Here is a 19446-nt window from a genome sequence, read left to right on the forward strand (position 1 = left end):
CACATTTTGTAAAATATATATTTTACTTATTCACAGATTCTTATCAGTCACCTCACATAGATACAACAACTCTGCACTATTACTTCAAAATTCAGCTTCAAGCAGGCAAACATTCTCCATCCATTCTGTACACATTCAAATCAAAAAGTTGCATGTTAACTTGTGATATGTATGTTGGAAAAACAGATTTTTGGGGTGTCGTATAAATTTAAATGTAACTGAATATGTAATTTTATTGAGTGTTCATTAGGACAAAAGCAAAATATTACTCTGTAAACTTCTTAAACCAAAGTGACAATTTTTACACATCCAATATCATATTTATGAAAAACATAAAATGAAACATGATGTTACCGATTAAAATCTGTAAAATTGAACATCGACTTTTTTTATGAATCTCACTAGTTATGTTTAATATATTTAGTTATATTAGTAATGTTGTTAATTAAATAAAGATGCCAAAAGCATTTTCTATATATCTTTAAATAAAAAAACATTTATGATGCTAATTAATATACAAAAAATTTCATATCAATGTTTTTTCCGCTAATATACAGTAGAAAGCTAAAAAATAAATTATACAACACTGGGCTGCTATGGTGGAAATTCTAATTTTGTCTGGCATACTGTTAATATTACGCTTTCTTTTTAAGGTATCTATTGCACATGCATTCTTCTATACACTCTCTACACCCTTTCATTTGTCCCTTGGGTAAATTCGCAGTGGGGGGTCTGTTAGTCTTTTCCTACGGCTATGCTTTCCTTCTCCTGACAACAGGGAATTCTGCCAAACCAGCAAAAGCACTTCTCTTTTCCTTATGAGTTTCAGACTATTAACTTACAGAAAGGTATGCATATTTTTTTCTTAAAAAATACTTTTTACTTAAGTGAACTCTATCATAGTTAAACCAATATGCTGCTAGCTATTATTGCCTCATTAAATGGTTTGTTGAACCTTCATAGTTTTAATATCATATACAATGAAATAATTCAGTTCTGTTAATTAAATAAATTGTCTTTTTTTCAACATTGCATATGTCACATACATTAAAAAGAGGCTCTGTTCTAGACTGACTGGACTAAAAGAATAAAAATTACAAATGAGACAAAGATAATTTAACAAATAATCCTGATTTGTGATGTCGTTCAGAGCAAACTGAAATAAGGAGTAGCGTCAGATCATAGTGAGCAGAAAAACAAAAATCAGCCATTAATTTAATGTGTCTTACACTGCGACCATAAGGATGTATATGGAATAAAACAGGAGCTTAGTCTTTACTGTTTGATTCTGAAAGAAAATATTGTATAACACTAGATATTAAAGGTATTTGCACAATAATGGCTTAAACACACCATATCAACTAGTTTGAGATTACAGTTTTATAGAGTGAATGTTTAATAGACATCTGGCTCTGAAGCACATAATATGAACTAGTGTAGACTTACTAAACAATGCTTAGTTATGACTCTACAGTTGCTGCTTGCATTGGGAAGTAAGACATATTATTTCAGGGCCTCAAACCAAAAAACACTGCATAGACACCTGAGAAAGAGTGAACAGAAGTGCAGGTGCACAGTCTACATAACCCTACTAAGTGTATGACATCCCCAGCAAGCATTAAAAGAAACCATCGTCTGTACTTGATGGTGAGGCTATACCTCTGAAATTAATGGATAATGTCTGTAGCCAAGAAGGCACTGCAGCAACCAGTTTGGGTATGGTATCCTCAAAAGTTCGTGAGGACAGTCTATATAAACAATAGAGCCAGGTAACTCAAGGGCAAGTGGTTGTGAGGACAAGACAAAACCTTTTATTCTGCTGGAATCCAGGCACTTCCAGGAAGGTGGTGCAACTGCATTGAGAAGGGTGGAGACTACATTGAGAAATTACATTATCCGTTTTATTAAGGTTCGTTCCATTTTGTAATAAATCCCATTTTCTAACTTTAGCTTGTGTGGACTATGGCTGGCAGTTTATCCCGGCCAATACCCCCCAGCCGCCAGGTGCAGCCCTCCCTGCAAAGTGGAGATGCCCCAAATTCCAGCAGGGCATTATGGAACTTGGAGTTTTCCTTCACAGCCCTGCTGGATACCATGGGGACCACCAGAGGTTACTGCAGGAAGGCTCAAGGATTTGTATTCTCCATATAGCCCGGAAGTACTTCCCTGTCATGAGGATCAGCTGAAGAAAAAGAGGAGTTTTCACCTGACCCGGTCAAGGACTATAAAGGACTGTGAGAAACCCCAGTGTGTTGAGCTGAGTTGGCAGGAAGGGTGACAATGCGTCTGGGAGTGGAGGATTGTATTGGAGTATTGATTATTGTATTGTGGATTATTGTTTATGAATATAGTGGAATGGAAGGTACTTTGTGCACTTTATTGTACAAATAAATTTAATATTTGGACTTTTATCTGGTGTCTGGCGTCTGGTCTGAGGGTTCAAGGGGACGACAGCGCCCCCTCTCTGTCACTGTGGTGTAGTCAGCAGGATTCTCTGGCCGTTGGTTTGGCAGAGGACATGGGAGAAAAATTTCTGTGGACAGAAAACCCCAAGAAAACAGCATCACAACAAGCAGAAAAATCGCCACAACCACTATATACCAAGTCTGTCATGGGAAAGAAGAAGGCAAAACAGAGCGACAGCGACAGCGCCAGCGGAGGATCAACGCTCATCATGGCCGACGGTCGGGATGAGCTACGGAGTGGCCACACGGGTCGGGAGAGGCCTCCGGAGAAAGAAGACTACCGCGAGGTATGTGCCGGTGATTTAATTAACAACATCTTTAAAATAACTTATTTTGTCCCATACACATACCTCGGAGAAGATCATCCGGAGGCTCTGCGGGAGGCAGGAGAAACTCCTGAAGACGGTGGTGCGCTCTTGTTCGAGCCGATGAGCACAAAGACGGACTTCTGCATGTCAGGTGTTGGAGAGTGACACGTGACCAAACCTGATGAATTGTGGGAAGGAGAAGGTCTGCATCCTGCTGCTTTCGACTTCGCCCTCAAGAAGACGGATTTGGACTTTCCGAAGGGGAAGGGGGAGGTGAGCAATGCGCCACTCACCCCACAAAAAGGTAAGGAGGGCCGGGAAATTACTGATCAATCCGCCGACAAATTAATACAGGCGGGTTGCAGTCAGCCAAAGATGGCGACCCGGTCCTCTGAAAAAGAGAACTCCAATTCCCAGAAGCCTGTGCGCAACCCAACCGAGCACGTGCCAGGAGCGGGAGTGCTCATTGGCTCCCATCTGGAAGGTAAGGCGAATGATGGTTTGAGCCTGCCTCAGGCTGAATTAAATAAAATTTTGGACGTGCGGGAACTCGAGAAGCTACTCGAGCCCGTACGTAGTTTTTTTCAGATTGCAACAACAATTAAGAAGATCGTAGAGGAGCTGGGAGCAGCAGCTGAAGCGCCTTTAAAGAAGGTAGGGGATTACCTGTGGTGATTTGGTCGAGAGCCTCCTATAATGATTGATTCAGTGGTACAGGTAAACGAGACCCGTAACGTACATAATAGAGGGACGCAGAGTGAAACGGGCCCGCGATTTACTAGTAGCGGGTACCAAGTAACCTTGAGCCCTACAAAAGACGTGTGTGTAATGACTGAGTGGGCAGGGGAAGGATCGATCGAGCTGGAGCAGCTGGATAGTGCTGTCTCCTGGAGTGATGCGGTTCTAGAGATGCCGCCACCGGTCATTCATAAGTTGAAGGGGATGCAGACAGTAAAAGGGCTCTATCTTTCCCAAAGAGAGACCCAAACTGTGGACAAGCCCCAGATTAAACAGGGGATCCCAAAAGAGAAACGGGATCTCCTCACAAAGTACTGAAGGGAGCTGAGAGCTCAGAGGCGGCAATGGAACCCTCCTCAGCGGAAAAGGGGGCGGATCCAGAGTTTCCGAGCTGTTTCCAGTCCTGCAGAGTGATTATATCAGGAGGACGGAGGCGGCTGTGCTATAAATGCCGCAGGCCGGGCCATATGTGGTTAAATTGTCCTAGGAGAGCCAGGGAGGAAGGGAAGCATTTGCACAATGTCTCCTCACGGTTCTCTTATAATTATTTTACAGGACAAAGTCACGGACTGGCCACAACAAATTCCATCTGGAGGAAGACGACCCTCACGGGGCTGGACGCTACGCCCCCATAGTGCTTCGCTGAGGGGGGAGTATTGTGGACTATGGCTGGAAGCTTATTCCGGCCAAAACCCCCCAGCCGCCAGGTGGAGCTCTCCCTGCAATGTGGAGATGCCCCGAATTCCAGCAGGGCATCATGGACCTTGGAGTTTTCCTTCACAGCCCTGCTGGATACCATGGGGGGCACCAGAGGACGCTGCAGGGAGGCTCAAGGATTTGTATTCTCCGTATATATACTGAGGGATCAGAAGCACTTCCGGGTCAAGGACTATAAATGAATGTGAGAAACCCCAGTGTGTTGAGCTGAGTTGGGAGGAAGGGTGACAACACGTCTGGGAGTGGTGGATTGTATTGGAGTATTGATTTTTGTATTGTGGATTATTGTTTATGAGTATAGTGGAGTGCATGGTGCTTTGTGCACTTTATTGTACAAATAAATTTAATATTTGGACTTTTATCTAGTGTCTGGCGTCTGGTATGAGGGTTCAAGGGGACGACAGCACCCCCTCTCTGTCACACTTGACTCCCCCTCGTTTATCATTTTATATACAGTACATATGTGACCCCAATCATGGTGTTGATTATATGTGAATCAGCACAACAGCATGAGCATCTCAGCCTCCAATTCATACTGCCTATGTTTGGGATGTGTGACTCAAAGTTCAGATTACTGTCAAATGTGACTCCAATTGCTTATCACAAAGAAAGAATTTGCAGGATTAATGATTCAAGCTGCACAAATCAAGCTTGTTGTAGTGTGCTAGAGTAACCATAAGATGTTAATCCCTTTTGTCAAATGTAGGTAGCAGTGTTACTTACATGAGATATTCCAAATTTTCAAGAAATTGATTTCTCATTTTTCTACTTGATTTCTTTTTTTTCTGATAAGTTAATTTCTTATGGCATGTTAGCTTAGTTTCCTGCATAATATATTTTCTGACCATAATATTATAGTCTACTCGGATATAGCTTAAGTTCTTTATTTGTAGGAAAGTGTTACTTTAAGAAAACACACATACTTGTATGCAGCAGTTGATTAAAACTGAAACATTTAATTAAGACTTTTTAAATTTTGAAGTTGTATCTTTATATACAGTCTTTTACATCTTCAAGCACTTTATGCTTGGGAAAGTACATAAATAAAATGTATAATCACCATCTCAGAGAGATGGCATCTATGTAACAACTTAAAAATGCAGTGTTAAGATCCATTCCATAGTCAATCCTTCAGTTTCCTAATCTGCTTATTTGGGTCAGGTTATGGAGAGTCTATCCTCACTGCACTAAATGCAAAACAGTAACCATGTGTGGGCAGTACACCAGTCCACTGGAAACATCATTCACATAAATACCTACAATCACTCTTGAAAAGTCCATCTAATTGAATAATAATTATTTGGGAACAAAACCACATGCCCAGAGAAAAATATATCTAAACAGGAACAGAAAATGCAAACTCACATAGGCAATGTCCAGGCTAGAAGTCAAACCCATGAGGCAGCAGTACCAACCACCCTGCCAGTCTACTCCAGCAGTACCCATGAAAATTTCTTACTTACCTATTGGTAAGCATTCACTACACTATGTGAATTCTTTCTAATCAGTGATTGAATATTCTGACAAACCTTATTTTATTTTAGAACTACTTTAGCTAACAAGGCAACATATTGCTTGTCATACAAATATGTTATACAGCTCCATGCAGTTTTACATGCATTCTTTATGGTTCCTCTTTCTCAACTGACTCATGCTAACTCAGTTTCTCTCAACCAGAATATTTTGGTATGAGTAATACTTTCCTCAAAACACATAGACAACATGCATGAGAAATGCATCAACTCCCCTTCATGAACAGATGTGTGCATGAGACAAAAATGTTTCCATTAACACGTCACACATTGCTACAACTTCATCTTTGCACTCCGTATAGTCTTGAATTCTCATGGGGTATTTTAACAGTATTATAAAGTATCTAGGTTTTGAAAAATTTTGTAAGTTTTTTTGTATAAAATGATCTAAGGAAATACAAGAAAATGAAATACACATCTCTTTCACAATGCCTCCTCCTCATCCTTCTCAAGAGCTGTTCATTCTGGCTGCCTTAACTTTTAGGCTTTCCCTTTACAGTGACAGCTTCATGAACACATGCTGGCACAATCTCTAATGCTTCTGAGTCATCATTTCCTTAGAATTCACAGAAATGATACATGTAAGAAAATATTTGCTCTGTTTTACTGATAACTGTATGTCCATTCACATTGCAGCTTGCTTTATAGATTTGAAAAATCCTCAAATATACATGTTACTTTTGAATTATGTACATACTATAATTACATTTGTTTTTTTAGTTTTTACTATGTAATTATCTGTTTATTTTCACATATCTCTCCATTATTTATCTTGTACCTAGACTGCACTGATAAGGAAATAATTTTTTTTTCCATTTAGTCAATAGTGATTTTACATAGCATATTATATTTCTACTAGATTTACGTGTCCAATTAGATTCAATAAAAAGAAGGCATTATTTCACTTCAGGATTGCATTGTCCCTTCTCTATTACATTACTTCCATACATTTAATTGTCTTTAAAGTATTGATTGCATTCTAAAAAATGCTATTTTTTTCTATGCACTCAGTCTCTTACATAACCTGCATTCTTCATAAGGATGCCAAGATATGCTTAACCTATACCTCTGGGTTATTTTCTCAAATTACATTCTTGTTTTGCACAATCTCACATATGTTATTTTAATCACTGAAATGTAATTTTACATTTGAATACAGGGGTAAATTCTCATTAAGACATTTAATTATCAAAGGTTTAGTAAATTTATCTGATAACATACTTCAAATGTCTTTGGTAGGCTTGTGGTAAAGGCTCTAGTTTTGGTTTGGCAAAAAAAGTATTTCTAGCTGCTACAATCAACCAGATTCTTGCAGCGTGGTGTCATATGCTATTGGACATTTAATAGTTTAATAGTTTTACCTTGAGGTGCTTGAATTACAAATAATACATTTTGTTGACTTTTAAATGTGAAACCATAAAGAGCATTCAAAGAAAATTAGACGCAATATAGAATATACATTCTTCTGAATATACAGTAAATTTTATTTGTTAAATAAAGACAAGTATTATTAGCTGTAAGTGAAATTATGCTACAGTGGTGGGCACTGATGCATTATTATCTGCTTGTATCCATGTTGTGCTTTGCCTAGGCGCTTAAGTTTCCTCAAAATCCCAGTAAATGGTGTTTCCTCAACTGTGCCAAATCCTTTTGATCTTGTAATGTAAAATGAACTGCTGGATTAATAAAGTTTTCTTGTACAAATATTATGGTATATAGTAAACTACCCTTCACATATCAGTGAACATTTTCATAAAAAACTATAATATATTTCTGTTTCAATTAACAAACCTGCTGGGCATATTAAAATGTATTTTTAACTGAAGGTCTTGAAATATTAATTATATACTTCTTAAAGTAAAGTGGTAAACCAGCTAAGATTTTAAGACATTGGACCTTTTATTTAAAATTAAAAGCATACATGTGTGAATCCCATAATGGTTTTGTTGGAAGGGCTTTAGTATTAGAAACACCTAGAAAATAATGTTGCAGAAATGCACATTGCTTCATCTTCTTTTTACCATCTTCTTATACTCCTTTCTACCATGATAATATTTTTTTCCAATTAGTCTTTTTAAGAATTAAAACCAAATATTAAGGTTTATCAAAAAAAAAATTACCATCATGATCCTTTTAAAAACTAAAAAAACTTTTTTTTTAGCGTTCTCTAACCTTTTCTGTGCCACTCAAATAATGTGTTTTTCTTAAATTGTCCAACCACTCTTGGGCTTGGGCATGCTGACATGACACCTTCATCATTGCCATAGTGCATCCTACCGACAGAATCATTCAGATTACTGAATAGGTGGTAGCTAAACTGGGTCAGGTCTAGATGACAGGGTGTTGCAATCTTTGAATACACAGTTTGATGAAGCACCCTTGGCAACCCAGGCAATGTGAGGAAAGGCTTTGTCCTGAAGAAAAAAGTGTATGGGTGATTAATGCCAAAGCAAGTTAGTGAAATATGGACTATTTATGTGGCCTTTGTTATCAATAAGAACTTCAGCCTAGGGATTATAAAAAAACTGGGTGCATTATTTAGCTATCACTGGTCCAAACCTTGAATTTCCTTGATGTTTTAAAATCACCATTCTTCCATTGTTTTCTTTGGATTCAGTTATGTGTCCAGGTTATAACCCCAGTTATCAAACACTTTCTCCCTGTCCAAATTCATTAGCCAAGATTTCCTTTAAAACATTGGGTGCAGTGATTTTGGGTGTTAACATTATGGACACCCAACATGCACAAACCCTGGTCATGTTTAATTTTTTATAAATAATGAATTCAACTCATCCTTAAATAACTACTATAGTGTCAACTCTCTGAAGCATCACTACTCTTTGATTCTCCATTGTGATTTGCTCCATGGTGGCAAACTATTCTTCTATCATTGCTGTTAAAGGTGAACGAGAGTTTGGGTTTTCTTTGAAAGAGCTTATGAAGGAGAACGGACATGGTACATACAGACGAGAATGATTCTTAAAGGAATATTATTCCATCCATCCATCCATCCATCCATCAATCCTCTTCCACTTACCCGAGATTAGGTCGCAGGGGCAGCAGCTTGAGCAGAGATGCCCAGACTTCCCTCTTCTTGGCCACTTCTACTAGCTCTTCCGGGGGAATTCGGAGGCGTTCCCAGGCCAGCCAAGAGACATAGTCCCTTCAGCGTGTCCTGGGTCTTCCCCGGGGCCTACTTCCGTTTAGACGTGCCTGGAACACCTCACCAGGGAGGCGTCCAGGAGGCATCCTGATCAGATGCCCAAGCCACCTCATCTGACTCCTCTCAATGCGGAGGAGCAGTGGCTCTACTCTGAGCTCCTCCCGGATGACCGAGCTTTTCACCCTATCTTTAAGGGAAAGCCCAGACACCCTCCAGAGGAAACTCATTTCAGCCGCTTGTATTCATGATCTCGTTCTTTCGGTTACTACCCATAGCTCATGACCATAGGTGAGGGTAGGAATGTAGATCAACTGGTAAATTGAGAGCCTTTCTGGTCAGCTACTTTTTCACCACGACAGACCAATGCAGAGCCCACATTACTGCGGACGCCACACTGATCCGACTGTCGATCTCCTGCACTATTCTTCCCTCACTCGTGAACAAAACCCGAGATACTTGAACTCCTCCACTTGGGGTAGGATCTCGCTCTCAATCCTCAGAGGGCATGTGATGATGCGGGTTCGCTGCATGCTCCCATCTCTTGATGTGAGGTGTGGACCCGCTATACCACATTCCACCCCCCATAAGCCTCTAGCTGCACGGGAAGGCTCCATGCCACTGCCAACTTTGTGCAACTGGCAGCACAGGTCCACAGCTTGGCCACACTACAACTACACTGCACTAAAACAAACAAAAAGCACTAAAACAAATCCCACAATAAAACCAACCCAAGCCCCCGTTGTAAAACAGGGCAAAAAAGAATAAGAACTTTTAAATGACAAATAAAAACAATCAATAAATAAATGTCCATTAAAAAAGCTCTGTCCTTTAAAAATGTCCTCCTTAGGCTTGGGTCCGTGGGTTCTTTAAAAACGTCTGGCACCAATCCCGCTTGCTGCTCAGTCTCCTCTTCTGTCCCCACTGCCAGCTCATCCCACCGCTGCCACCAAATGTGACGATGCAGGTTCGCTGTATGCTCTCATCTCGCTTCCAGGAGCCCTGAAACCGACACTGTTGGTAATGTTACCAATGAGCACGGCAGTGAGGCACAACAAATAGAGCAAGGGGATGGTGCAAAAGTGCAAAGTGCTTTTATTAAAATCAACAACAAAAAGAAACAGCGTTCAAATAAATAGTGCAGTGTTTCAAATCTTCAATAAATAAATAATCCATTAAAAACAGAGGTGAAAAGTGAAGGTTAAAATCCACTAGAAAAAAGCTTTAAAACAACGTGGTTAAAATAACGGCTGGAAGCTGTCCTTTTAGTGCATTCTTACTGCTGGTGACTCCCCTGTTTCTACCTGCTGGCTATGCACCAGGGGAGCCACCACTTGCTGCAGCTGACCTTCTCTGCCTGCTTCAGCTGATCGGTTTGCCTCACCGACTCCTGGCTTCGGTAGGCTCCACCAAACAGCGACTTGGGTTCCCTAGCATCCAGGGCGCTCACGCTGGAGAACACACGTTCCAAGTCCTGACTCCCGCTGCCTTCCGTGGCCTTATGCGGTGAGTCATCTGCCTTCCGGTCACTCTCGCTCTTCACAATAAACTCAGCGGAAGCGACCACTACAACTGCTCCTCGGGTGTCGGCCAAACATCCAGGCTCCCTGCTCAGCAGCATGCGAGCCTGCGCTTGCTCTTTCTCCTGCACCAGCTTTCTCCTCCTGCTTCCTGCCTCCTGCAACCTCCGTCTCTTTTCTTATTTTTTCTTCTTCCCCTCTCAGCTGCCTTGCGCTTCTATTTATTAAGAGGATGTGGCAGCTGTGGCAAATCAGCAGCCCCGAGCACAATCACGAATGCGGATGATTTCTCACCTGTGCACTTAGGTGAGGTACTCTCAAATCACGAATCATCCCGGTCAACCACTTCAGCCACACTACCATGCCCCCTCATTAAGCCGCGAGTGCAGCAATTATTTATTTTAAAACTGGCCTCTTGATGTGAGCTGTGGACCCGCTATACCACAGGGCACTCCACCCTTTTCCGGCTGAGAACCATGGTCTCGGATTTGGAGGTGCTGATTCCCATTCCAGCCGCTTCACACTCGGCTGTGAACCGATCCAGTGATAGCTGAAGATCATGGGCTGATGAAGCAAACAGGACAACATCATCTGCAAAAAGCAGTGACCCAATCCTGAGCCCAACAAACCGGACCCCCTCAACGGCCATTAAAGTTATGAACAGAATCAGTCACAAAGGGCAGCCCTGGCAGAATCCAACTGTCACCAGAAATGGGTTTGGCTTACTGTCGGCAGTGCGGACCAAGCTCTGACACCGGTTGTACAGGGACTGAACAGCCCTTATAAGGGGGTCCGGTACCCCATACTCCTGAAGCACCCCCCACTGGATTCCTCGAGGGACACGGATGAATGCCTTTTCCAAGTCCACAAAACACATGTAGACTGGTTGGTTAAACTCCCATGCACCCTCCAGGACTCTGTCAAGGGTGTAGAGCTGGTCCACTGTTCTGCGACTAGGACAAAAACCACACTGTTCCTCCTGAATCCGAGGTTCAGCTATATGACGGACCCTCCTCTCCAGGGGCCTCATGTATAAACGGTGTGTACGCACAGAAATGTTGCAAAAGAAAGTTTCCACGTTCAAATCACGATGTATAAAACCTACACTTGGCATAAAGTCACACACTTTTCCACGGTACCTCATACCCTGTCGTATGCAAGTTCTCCGCTCGGTTTTGCAGACTGGTGGCACCCAGCGTCAATGCGGTACTACTGTTCCTGTGTGGTTACCCTTTATTTCTTAGAACCACATTCCTGACGCAGCTTTTGTGGTCCCCGGCCGGGGCTGGGGCCCGGCCGGGACGCCCAGGAGGACGAGAGGAGGGCTTGTGCCTCCTCCACACCGCGAGGGGGCGTCCGTCCTGGTTTTGTTGGGAGCCACGGGTCGAGGGCATGGAAGCCCTACCCTGTAGGGGCCCGTGGTTACCGCCAGGCGGCGCCCCGATGCCGGTTGATCCCATGCAGTCGCCGGCAGGAGCTGGAGCCCGGCCGGGACGCCTTGGAGGACGAGAGGAGGGCTTGTGCCTCCTCCACACCGCGAGGGGGCGTCCGTCCTGGTTCTGTTGGGGACCACGGGTACAGGGCATGGAAGCCCAGCCCTGTAGGGGCCCGTGGTCACCGCCAGGCGGCGCTCCAATGCCGGTTTATCCCGTACGGTACGCGGCTGGGGCTGGAGCCCGCCGGGACACCTTGGAGGGGCGTGAGGAGGCGAGTGCCTCCTCCAGACAGAGTGGGGCGTCCGTCCTGGTTAGGCAGGGGGCCTCGGGTACAGGGCATGGAAGCCCAGCCCTGCAGGGACCCGTGGCCACCGCCAGGCGGCGCCCAGTGCCTAATTATCCCGGGAGCCGGCACTTCCGCCACACCAGGAAGTGCCGGGGGGAAGACTTTATGTGGCGCCTGGAGAGCTGCCAGGAAGGCAGCCGACACTTCCGCCACGCTGGGCGTGGCCAAGGAACAGATGGCGGAAGCACCTGGGGCTCATCCGGGGCATTATTTAAGGGGCCGCCTCCCTCCAGTCATTTAGTGGAAGTCGGGTGGAAGTGGACTGAGCAAGAGGAAGGACTGGAGGCGGCCAGGAAGGCACAAAAGACTGTGGGCCTGGACTTTGGGGAATTCGGTGCGAGAGGGCACTGGGGGTGCACGTGAGCAAAAGACTTTGTAAATAGTGTATATAAATAAATAGTGTGTGGAAAGAATATGATGTCCGTCTGTCTGTGCCGGGGCCAGCTTTTACACTTTATAAATACATTGAAACTAACCGCAAAATTTTTATTAGTGTAATGCATCTGATTGTAATTAACCTGTAACAATATAATGACCAGGGAATAGCCACAGTATTCCAAATACCATAACTGCTTTAGCGTTGTTACTCTCACTCCACCTTCTTCTTCTTTCAGCTGTACCCATTAGGGGTTGCCACAGCGGATCATCTTTTTCCATATTACTCTCACTGCACCACTCGGAGTATTTATATCACTATATCTGAGTGGGGAATCACAGAAGCAGCTGATCGGAAAAAGAATTATCAGTATACAGAATCAAGCACACCCTGACTTAGCCACAGCAAAACGTTTCAAAGCCTTTCCTGTACGGACCTTGCGGTTCAGAAACAGTTTCATCCCAAGAACTATAAATGCACTTACTCAATTGCTCCTTGTAGAACTGTTTGTACTTATAAGTACAATCACTTCACTGTAAACTTGCACTACAGTTATAATATTGCACAACCTGCTCCACTTTATAAAGCATATTTACATATGATGACGATATCATTTTTAAGATGAAATGCAGCAAAATATGTTGATTATATTATACAGATAAAACTTTAACTTCATTTAAATAATCTGTATTGTTAATAATTAAACATGTGAGGACACGGTGCCGCAGTGCTAGCAAGTTCACGTATTGTCCCTGCCTTGCACTGTATAGTTACTGAGGCTGGCACGACACTGGAAGGATAGACGGATAGAATAATTAAACACGTACTATGCAGATATTTCAATGTTCCTTAAAAGTTTTGAAGAATTGTCGTTGTAAGCTTACAGATGGCTTAATGTTTATTACAGAGCTGATTGTGTGGCGATTGGGTATTTGGGGAAAGAAAAGTAAGGAAAGGAATTGTAGGTTAGTATGTTTGAAAGAGACAGTACTGCTACAATAAATTATTTCATCGAAGGTTGTGTGTGAGACATGAACAATCACTGCGCCAGTGTGTTCTCATGTTTAATAACATGCTTTCATTCCAATCATCATGAAAATGATATCACGTATACATCTCAGTATTTTAATTATTCAGAGAGCTGTAATATCACGAATGTCTGCCAAGGGAGACGCTCTCTCTCTCTGCAGCTGACCTTTGTGCCTGCTTCTGCTGTCAGTTGCCTTACCGATCCTTGGCTCCGGTCGGCTCCTCCGGACAGCGACTTGGGAATTCCCCACGACCAAGGCTCTCACGCAGGGAACACCACGTCCCAAGTCCCGACTCCCGCTACCTTCTGCGGAGAGTCCTGCGCCTTCCCGGTCACAGTGACCACAACCACTTCTCCCAGGTGTTGGCCAAACACCCAGGCTGCCTTCAGCTGCCTGCGAGCGTTTGATCGTCTGCTACACCGATTTGCTCGTGCTCTCTCTCCTCACTGCTTCCTGCTTCCAACCTCAGTTTCCTTCTCTTTCTCTTTACTTTCCTTTTCTTTTGTTTCTGATCTTTTCTTCTCCAAACCGACTCACGCTTTTAATAATGCGAGGGGCCATAGCAGCTGTAGCATATTAGCCACAGGAACAATCACGAATGTGGGCAGTCCTTCACCTGTGCACGCAGTGAGAAATGCCCACACCGCAGATCGCCCCGTGGCTTGCTATGGCCCAACGCTCCCTCGCTAAGCCGCCGAGAGTGGTAATTATTTATTTAAAAAACTGGCCCTTACTGACAACGCTGTGGACCTGCTATACCACATTGCCATATTGACTTCATTTCTGAAACAAGTAGCATACACTATAAACCACAAGTGGCATAACCTTGTCATGCATTTATTTTAGCCACAAAAGCTGTTCTTTGGTCATTTACAAATTTAACATTCTTTTTAGGTTCAGGCTCTAAATATTTTGCCCCCCTCTTGTAGACAGAACAAAATTATTTACTATAGATCTGTTATTTTAAATGTGCATATTAAAAAAAAGTTAAACTTGTGTATTTCCATAAAACAATTAACAGTTCTAACTCAGCTTCAAACATCACTGCATTTTATATAGTGCCTTTCTCTGGCAACTGTTTGCATAAACATTGTAAAGTTAGAGCACAGGAAGGTTAAAGGGCTCTGTATTAAATAGTGCATTGGAGGTGTGAATTGAACTGATAAACATATGGTTTCAATTTTATTTCTTTATCAGTACACATTCTAGTTTCAGGACCTGAGATCAATTCCCAACCTAGTTGCTGTAAAGGGAGGCAGCCAAAGGGTACAAATGGGAATGAAAGTACAAGAGATAGGAAGTTGGTTTGGAAACAAGCTCTAATGTCTTTTTCCCTCTTTCAACAGAACAACGGAAGAATAACCTTTGATTTCCACTTCCGTCCCAACCAGACAACATCACTTCCATCTCCCTCAGATGACATAATTTCCATTTTCTCAAATTCCCCTTCCTGCCATTTCAATATAAAAGCTCCACCTTGTCTTTACTGAATTGTCCTGTAACTTTTATAAAGAGACCATTACCAGTCATTTTTCAATTCAACGCTTCAAACACTATATGGGGAGGCTTTACCAAATCTTTTGTTTTTGTCCATTTATTTCTTGACAGTAGATCCCAAAACTGAGACTGGTCTTTTAGATAGCTTGTTAATTAGGTGGACCACTCTTAAAGTGATGTTATCACACCACGGCGTAGAAGATCACACTGATCTTCAAAGACTTGTAGAAGATGTGAAGGATGTCACTTCCCACATTAAAGGAAAACAGTCTCTTAAGAAAAACAGCCTGCTCTGCTCTTTACTATATAGTTTCTCTATGTTCCAAGACTGGTGCAACTTATCATTAATGTGGACCTCCAATTACTTATAGGAGTGGGCCACCTCTACATCCACTCCCTGAATAGTGACTGGACGTAAAGGCTGCTTGGTGCCGTGAGTCAATAACCAGTTATTTGTTTTTTCTGATGTTAAAGACAATATACAGACAATTCTCTCTGCACCAATAAACAAAAATCTCCACCTGACTCCTATATTCTGCCTCATCCTCTTTATCAAAACATGCACAGGATCCAAGGAGCTTGCATTTCCTCTTGGTGTCTGAATTGGTCCGACTTCCTTCCACATCTTAAAGATATGAATTGAAGGTGGAGGTTGAATTCTGTTTTGTTGCTTTCCTTTCTTTAACTTTATGATATTTTTTATCTTTTCATTTTTGTTTTTCTAGAGTTACTATGAAGTCATTTGTTTTACAAGTTTATCTTGATTATATGTAATGTTATTTTCTTCAAATAAAAAAAAAACCAAAAACAGATAAAGACATGACTATTAATTTGCGAAAGTGCATGTGTGTATGAAAGTGCACTAAGACCCAGGAATGGCTTTTGTCTTCCTCCTGATACTTGTGGAATAGACCCCAGATTTTTGAAACACTGTATTTAAAAAGCGTATTACAAATATATGAATGGCTATTCTAATATATGAATTTAGCTCATGTAGCATAGTTTTTAAAGGTTTCAGCCATGATATTGTCAAAATAAACCAACAGTATTTGCTGCTATTTGCTTCTCCAACCTTTAAAACTAAATTGATCTACTGTAACTTGAGCCATTGACTGTTAAAAACTTGAACATTATTTTCCTTATTGCTATTGCTAGCTTTCAGTTACCAACTAAAGTAGTCATTTTATTTTATGGACTGAAAATCCCAACATGTAATTTTTTTTACTGTTTCCATAAGCCAGTTTTCTAAATTTATGAGCAAAAGCCATGCACGTGGTTTATCTGGAAAACATTTTTGGCATAAAGCACAACAAAACAGGCTTTCAAGTCATTTGAAAAAATACTACAATTAAAAGGAACAGCTATTTGGTCTTCTGTAGTTATCATGCGGGAAAGTTTGAATTATTTATGTCTGTATAACCAGGTGATATATTTGAATGCACAGTAATTATTTTACATTGCATGAAACTCAGATGGATTACTATGTAAATATTTTAACTAGATAAACATGAAACAGGTTTATAAGCACCATTGCCGCATATTTACAATGAGTAATAAACACTGCTTCAAGTGGAACCAAATTACTATCGGTACTGCATTTTCTGTGATACAGTGACATTCAATCAAATTTTGATTTAAGAATAGGTGTTGTTGTGCTATGCAAAGGTTCTGGTACTGTAGAACTCACATTGTTGTGTTAGAATAACAGTCAATCATCGAGCAGTGGGCCACTGGGAGTTCCTGCATGAAGATTTCTGAAGAGGAGCCGGTACTCACTGGTACTCTGAGAAAACGTGTTTGTACAGTGAATTGTACATTTTTGCATCGTTGATATAATGTCAGACAATCAGAGAATGTCTCCCTCATGAAAATGAACTAAAACAGCTTATCAATAAGCATTAAAAATGTGACAGACTGAGTGAGATACCAGACAGCAGAAGGAAATGACTGGCACTGTGGTTGAACTTGATCCTGGCCTATGATTTACTCTTTGGGCAATGACAGACAGCACTGCCTTCACAGATAACCCGAACAATGCAGGTTTTCTCCCGGTGCTCTTGACATCCTTCCATGACTTAAAGTCATATATGTCATGTTGTTATCATCTTTATTTTATTGTACAATATTTAAAAATGTAATTTATAGAATATTTAGTAATATAAGCAAAACATTTAATTAAATTATTACATGCCTCTTATTTTATATGACAGCATGGTAATGCAGAGGTTAGCTCTGTGCTTCATAACTCAGGTCGAATTCCTGTTTTGGCCTGTACATAGTTTATAATTTCCCCCTTGTGTCTTCATTGATTTTTCTTCAGGGATTTATAGGTTCTTCCCTCATATCCAGCACTGATGTGTCAGGTTAACTGGCAACTCTAAATTGCCCCAGGATGTTTATGTGTGAGTGTGTCCTTTCCAGGTTTAGCTTCTGCCCAATCCCATCATGACAAGCTGCAATCCATTAATAGAAAAAGCAGATGCACTTAGCAGTTTTTAATGCAAACTTTGCCAAATACTAATTTTTCTTTTCAGAAATACATATATTACTAGTAAGAATCAACCAAAACAAATTGCAGTTTTTAGTTAGGAGCAAACTGAAAATAAATTAAACTCCTGATTTTGTTAAAATATTTTACAAGAGAAAATTAGATCTAATGTTGAAAAGCATCTTTTAAAAATTGCTCTCTTATAAATTTGTAAATACGATTCATAAAAATAAAACTCAAATATACTTGTGATAACGTTTCTAATGTTAAAACTAAAAATACCTGGAGGCTAAGAAGTAAATCTCCAGTGCTAAGTGTCACTCCTGTTCTGACATCCCAAATGATGTATCGTACGTATATGAATGATCTTATCAGTAATCTGAATGTAAATGCACTTTCTTGTTTTTTTTTTCATCGTTCTATCACTCTCATCTTTCACCTCAACTACAATGGCTTAGCTCAACAACTGCCAATCTCTGAAGTGTTTACAGTAAAGTGAGGAAATTGGAATTGATGTATCACTTGAGTGACATCCTTTATTTAAAGGTGAACAGGCTTTGCTCCAAACAGATCTAATGCGTGACAGAAAGCCTACTATCAGATGACCTTATAACATGTCCTTCTTAAATGTGAACAATGTGAAAAATTCTACCTGCAAACAGAAAGTAATAAGAACTAAGTTACCTTTATTACTTCATAATACATGTCCTTAACAAAATAGTGGAGCTTTTCAACATATTGATATCTAGAGATAACATAGATATAAAAAATAGCTACAGTTGAGATATATCTAATAGATTATATATAGTAAGGAAAATAAGTCGAGCAGCTGGATTAGGCTGTATAATTATGAAAATTAATTTTCAGGGGATTATGGGTAAAGGAAAAAACTGGCCTCAAGAGTGTTTTTAGCAGTACTTGTAGCTTCAGGGTGTCTGTTGTTGCCTGGGTGAATAGTGTGGGTGGGACATTATTATGGGATATTCCTGGTACATGCCACCTGCTATAATTTCTTGTGTTTGCATGCATAAACATTTTTTTTTATTTTTTGATTTGATACACTTTGTTAATCCCTTAAGGAAAACTGTCTTTTCACCTGACCTTTGGAGGTCAGAGCAGAGGATCAGCCATTGTACAGCACCCCAGAGCAATTATTTTTACAGACTTCTTTCCTTCACTGTAATTTGTTATGAGTATTTTGCCATTTTTCTAAGATTATATTTTATACATTTAATTGACAAACATTTTCAACATTAAAATGATGCAAACTGTGGCTGCACTTATACGATTATCTAAACACTAAACCTCAGCAGTGCTTTGAAATGTGTGCTATATAAACTTACATAGCAAACACTATTTTTACCAAAGCCACTGTGTTGCTAAAACTAAGATTTTAATATATGGCAGCAAAAGAATAATTAATTTTACAATCAGAGTTTTATATTGATGTAGATCCAGAACAGCAGGAGGCGGTAATGTACTGTCTTGTGGAATGCAAGTTGCCATAAATAAAATGAAGAAATAAAATGAAGAAGAACAAGTACGAACATTAGGTTTAACAGCTAATACTTCGTCAATTTGATCTTCTGTTTTACCTGTTTTTCCAGATGTTAGGGCCTGATTGTTTTTTTAGCACAACTTGTCATTTCTTTTATTTGCTTCTACAATTTAATAATTACCTTTTGTGCCACAAGGCAATTGTTTTAGTTTTTATGTGCCATGCATGTGTGGCATTACTTAGATGATTCAGTATATGTGACAGGGAAATATAAACATTGGATAGGAGAATGGAACAAATATGAGAGTTACCCAAAGAATATTGCATCACTTTC

At 40.8% G+C, this 19446-nt stretch overlaps 1 protein-coding gene across 1 annotated transcript in view; it reads right to left on the minus strand.

Moving 5' to 3' along the window:
* Positions 1-19446, minus strand: part of sema3ab (sema domain, immunoglobulin domain (Ig), short basic domain, secreted, (semaphorin) 3Ab) — a 311024-nt gene that overhangs the window by 84320 nt on the left and 207258 nt on the right. The window lies entirely within an intron of this gene.

Source organism: Polypterus senegalus, chromosome 8 (genome assembly GCF_016835505.1).
Source record: "Polypterus senegalus isolate Bchr_013 chromosome 8, ASM1683550v1, whole genome shotgun sequence".
Classification (NCBI taxonomy): Eukaryota; Metazoa; Chordata; class Cladistia; order Polypteriformes; family Polypteridae; genus Polypterus; species Polypterus senegalus.